This window comes from Mesoplodon bidens (assembly GCF_964165515.1).
Source record: "Mesoplodon bidens genome assembly, chromosome: 13".
In the NCBI taxonomy this organism is placed as follows: domain Eukaryota; kingdom Metazoa; phylum Chordata; class Mammalia; order Artiodactyla; family Ziphiidae; genus Mesoplodon; species Mesoplodon bidens.
This window is the reverse complement of record NC_138169.1, coordinates 852069-858068: the sequence shown is the minus strand read 5'-3', so window position 1 is coordinate 858068 and position 6000 is coordinate 852069.

Here is a 6000-nt window from a genome sequence, read left to right as displayed (position 1 = left end):
GTCTTATCCACTGGACCACCAGGGAAGTCCCTCTAGGAATAAATCTTTAAAAAACTATATAAACTGAGAATTTATTAATAAAATAATAAAATTAAAGTTCTATAAAAGTTCATAAAAGAACTGAAAATTGAAAGATATACTATCTTAATGGAGGAATAGAGTCAATATTGTAAAATATTAATTCTTATAAAATATATATTTAATATAATTTAAATCAAAACAAAATAATTTTTTCTTGAAATGTGATAAACAAATTCTAATATTTACATGAATGTTTACAGGTCTCAGATATACATGACAATAATGAACATGCATAACAATCAGTGAAGCTTTCCCTCCTAGATACAAGAGGACAAGAGGTTTTTATTAAGCTAGAATAGTAAGACAATGTGGTATTCACATAGAACTTCTCAGACAAGCAAAAACTGAAAGAGTTCATCAATACTAAAACGACCCAACAAGAGCTGTTAAAGGATCTTCTCTAAGTGGAAAAGAAAAGGCTACAACAAGAAGTAAGAATTTTATAGGAAAAGTAACATTCCACTGGTAAAGGCAAATGTATAGTAAAGGCTGAGGATCAACCACTTATATAAGTTAGTAGGAAGCTTAAAAGACAAAAATTGTGAAATCAACTCTAAGTACATTAAACTGTTAAGGGATAGACATGAAGATGTAACATAAGACATCAAAAACACAAAACATGGGGGAAGGGAGTAAAAAAATGTAGATCTTTTAGAATGTGTTGAACTTAAATGACTATCATTTTAAAACAAGTGGATATCATTATAGGTAACATGTATGAACTCCATGGTAACCACAAATCAGAAACCTACAAAAGATAACAAAAACTAGAGAGAAAGGAACACAAGTGTACTACAAAATAAAATCATCAAACCACAAGGAAAGAAACTAAAAGAACAAAATAGAAAAGAATTTGAAAAACCAGAAAACAAATAACAAAATGAGAATAAGTACAGACCTATCAATAATCACTTTATTTTTTACTGTTTGTTTTTATTGAGATACAGTTGATTTACAATATTACTTTAGTTTCAGGTGTAAAACATAGTGACTAAAATTTTTTGTAGATTTTACTCCACTTAAAATTATTATAAAATATTGGCTATATTCCCTGTGCTGTACAATATATCCTTGTAGCTTATTTATTTTATACATAATGGTCTGTACCTCTTAATTCCCTTCCCCTATCTTGTCCTTCTCCCTGCCCTCCCACCACCGGTAACCACTAGTTTGCTTTCTGTATCTGTGAGTCTCTTTCTGTTTTGTTATATTCATTCATTTTTTAGCTTCCATGGATAAGTAATAACATACAGTATTTGTCTTTCTCTTTCTGACTTATTTCACTAGGCATGATAATACCTTGTATTTCCATCCATGTTGTTGAAAATGGCAAGATTTCATTCTATTTTTTATGGCTGAGTAATACTCCAGTATATATATCACATCTTCTTCATCCTTTTATCTACTGATGGGCACTTAACATTGCTTCCATATCTTGGCTATTGTAAATAGTGCTGCTATGAACATTGGGGTGCATGTATCTTTTCGAATTAGTGTTTTCCTTTTCATCAGATATATACCAAGGAGTGGAATTGCTGGATCATATGGTATTTTTCTTTTTAGTTTTTAGAGGAACCTCCATACAGTTTTCCATGCTGGCTGTACCAACTTACATTCTGACCAACTGTGCACAAGGGTCCCCTTTTCTCCACATCTTCACCTGCATTTGTTATTTGTGGTCTTTTTGATGATAGCCATTCTGACAGGTGTGAGGTGATATCTCATTGTTGGTTTTTATTTGCGTTTCACTGATGATTAATGATGTTGATCTTCTTTTCATGTGTCTATTGGCCACCTGCATATCCTCTTTGGAAACATGTCTATTCAGGTCTTCTGCCCATTTTTTAATTGAGTTTTTTTTTATGTTGAGTTTTACAAGCTGTTTATATATTTTGGATATTAACTGATTATCATATCATTTGTAAATATTTTCTCCCAGTCAGTAGATTGTCTTTTCGTTTGATTGATGGTTTCCTTTGCTGTTCAAAAGCTTTTAAGTTTAATTAGATCTCATTTGATTATTTTTGCTTTTGTTTCCTTTGCCTTAGGAGACAGATCCAAAAAATATTGCTATGATTTATGCAAAAGAGTGTTCTGCCTATGTTTTCGTCTAGGAGTTTTATGGTTTCTGGTCTCACATTTAGGTCTTTAATCCATTTTGAATTTATTTTTGCATATGGCATGAGAAAATATTCTACTTTCTTTTATATATAGCTGTCCATTTTTCCCAGCACCACTTATGAAAAAGACAGTCTTTTCCCCATTGTATATTCTTGCCTCTTTTGTCATAGATTATTTGACCATAAGTGTGTGGGTTTATTTCTGGGCTTTGTATCCTGTTCCATTGATCTATATGTCTATTTTTGTCCCAGTACCATACTGGTGGGTTTTTTTTTGGGGGGGTGGGGTGGTGGGAGCTACGCTGAGTGGCCTTGACCAGGGATTGAACCGGGCCCTCAGCACTGAAAGTGTGGAGTCCTAAGCAGTTGACTACTAGGGAATACCCTACCATATATTTTTTTAATTAAAAATTTATTTATTTATTTATTTATTGCTGCATTGGGTCTTTGTTTCTTCACACGGGCTTTCTCTAGTTGTAGTGAGCAGGGGCTACTCTTTGTTGCAGTGTGTGGGCTTCTCATTGCAGTGGTTTCCCTTGTTGCAGAGCACAGGTTCTAGGCACGTGGGCTTCAGGAGTTGTGGCATGTGGGCTTAGTAGTTGTGGCTCGTGGACTCTAGGGCGCAGGCTCAGTAGTTGTGGTGCATGGGCTTAGTTGCTCTGCAGCATGTGGGATCTTCCTTGACCAGGGCTTGAACCCGTATCCCCGGCATTGGCAGGCAGATTCTTAACCACTGTCCCACCAGGGAAGCCTCTTTCATATAATTTTAAATAGGACTTTTTTCTTGCTTTTCTTTCCAATAGTTAATTATTAGTATATATAAAAGCATCAGATTTTCTGTATATTAATCTTGTCCTGCAACTATTCTGAATTCATTTATTAGTTCTAATAGTTTTATTTTTTTCCCTTCAAAATGGCAATAATTATTAGTATATATAAAAGCATGAGATTTTCTGTATATTAATCTTGTCCTGCAACTATTCTGAATTCATTTATTAGTTCTAATAGTTTTTTTCCCTTCAAAATGGCAATAATTATTAGTATATATAAAAGCATCAGATTTTCTATATATTAATCTTGTCCTGCAACTATTCTGAATTCATTTATTAGTTCTAATAGTTTTCTTTTTTTTCCTTCAAAATGGCAAAGGAGGTGGGGGAGGGTAGAAATAGGTGAGGGAGATTAAGAGGTACAAACTTCCAGTTACAAGATAAATCAGTCATGGTTATGAAATATACAGTGTGTGGAATATAATCAATAATTATATAATGTCCTGTATGGTGACAGATGGTAGCTAAACTTATTGTGGTGATCTTTTTGAAATGTATAGAAATATAGAATTGAGACAGGCTGGCACCTGGGATCTGGGACCCTTTGCTGCAGTGCTGGCACCTGGACAAACATCTCCTTGAGCAACAGATACAAAGAAACTATAAGGGACTAAAAATAACTGCATTGGGCTTCCCTGGTGGCGCAGTGGTTGAGAGTCCGCCTGCCGATGCAGGGGACACGGGTTCGTGCCCCGGTCTGGGAAGATCCCACATGCCGCGGAGCGGCTGGGCCCGTGAGCCATGGCTGCTGAGCCTGCGCGTCCGGAGCCTGTGCTCTGCAGGGGGAGAGGCCACAACAGTGAGAGGCCCGCCTACCGCAAAAAAAAAAAAAAAAAAAAAAAAACTGCATGCATGCACAATTGGGGCAAATTATGAATAAGATACTAAAAGGCTAAAAACCACCTGATGCTTCTGAGGTGCAGTGAGCAAAAGCAGGGTACTGTGCATGATCCCTGCACCAAAGGGGTGGGCAGACCACCTCAGCCACCCCTCTGGCCCGACCCACTGATCTGCCCCTAGCCTCACCCCATTTAGGGGACCAGCTTGCCCCACCTCAGAAAGCAAGCAAGGGCACCTGTTTCTTGTATTGCAGAGTCCCAGTAAAGCCTTGTTTGTGAGTTGTTCTTGTTCTTGTTTGTGAGTCCCAGTAAAGCCTTGCCCGAATTCCTCCTCTGGCCACTTACCAATTTCTGTTGATTAAAGTGTCCAAGGACTGAAGTCAGTAACAGAATCACTGTGTTGTGTAACAGGAACTAACTTATAACTTCCAGTTATAAGACAAATAGGTACTAGGGATGGAATGTGTGACGCAGTAAACAGAATCAGCACTGCTGTGTGTTGTGAATACTGCTCCAAGTCGTTAAGAGAGTAAAGCCTAAGTGGTCCCATCACAACGAGAACAGACTTCTTCTATTTCATTAAATTTGTATCTATATGAGATGGTGGATATTCACTGAATTTATTGTGGTAATCATTTCATGGGGTAGGTAAGTCAAATAATTATGCTGTACACCTTAAATTTATACGGTGCTGTATGTCCATTATACCTCAATAAAACTGGAGGAAAAAAAGAAGAGGAGATTAAGATGCAGACACGCACAGAGGGAGGACCATGTGAAGACACAGGGAGAAGACGGCCACCTGCAAGCCAAGGAGAGAGACCTTCGAAGAAACCAAACCTGCCAACACCGTGAAATCAGACTTCTAGTCTCCAGAATTGTGACAAAATACGTTTCTGGTGTTTACCCCACCCAGTCTGTGATATTTTGTTATGGCAGCTCTAGCAATTGAATGCACTTGGGATGAGGAAATTGGCTTCCCATGTGGAAAGAAAATGAAATTACAGGGACTTCCCTGGTGGTCCAGTGGCTAAGACTCTGAGCTCCCAATGCAGCAGGCCCGGGTTCAATCCCTGGTCAGGGAACTAGATCCCAGATGCCGCAACTAAGAGTTTGTATGCTGCAAGTAAAGATACTGCATGCTGCAACGAAGATCCCACATGCGGCAGTGAAGATCCCATGAGCCACAACTAAGACCTGGTGCAACCAATATATATATATATATATATATATATATATATATATATATAATATATATTTTTTGCGGTACACAGTCCTCTCACTGTTGTGGCCTCTCCCATTGTGGAGCACAGGCTCCGGACGCGCAGGCTTAGCAGCCATGGCTCACAGGCCCAGCCACTCTGCGGCCTGTGGGATCTTCCCGGACCAGGGCATGAACCCGTGTCCCCTGCATTGGCAGGCGGACTCTCAACCACTGCGCCACCAGGGAAGCCCAAATAAATATTTTTTAAAAAATGAAATTATATCAATATCTACACTACATGCACACACACAACTTCAGACAGATTCCAACTTAAATGTGAAAGCAAAATGCTGAAACTATTAGAAGATAATACATGGAAATCTTTTGTGATACCAGGATGTAGAAAGATTTCTTAACAAGACACATAAGTAAACCACAAATGAAACCATAAAGGAAAAGCTAGATAAAATTTATGTCAAAAATAAAGCCTACGGGATCAACAATTTTATAAACATAGTTCAAAGACAAGGAATAGACAGAAAAAAATTAAAATATATATTGCATACTGAGGATTAGTAAACAATATACATTCACCTCCATGAATAGATAACACAATAGAAAAATGGCAAAGATAATTGACAATTTATGGAATAAAACCCCCAAATGGTGTAAAAATGTGTTTACTTCAGCAGTGATCATTGACACACATCCTGTGTCATAGGGAAGAACAAATCTGACTCCATATTTGATCTGTTTCTTTTAAGCTTTGTATTCTATTGCTTTTGCCATAATACAAGTTAAGAGTGTAGCCTATAGCCTGAAATTTACAGGATAACCCATTCTCAAGGTTCTGAGAATTAAGAGTATAACATTGCTATACTTATTAAGAGTGTAACACTGTTCCATTCATATAGAGATAAAAAGTT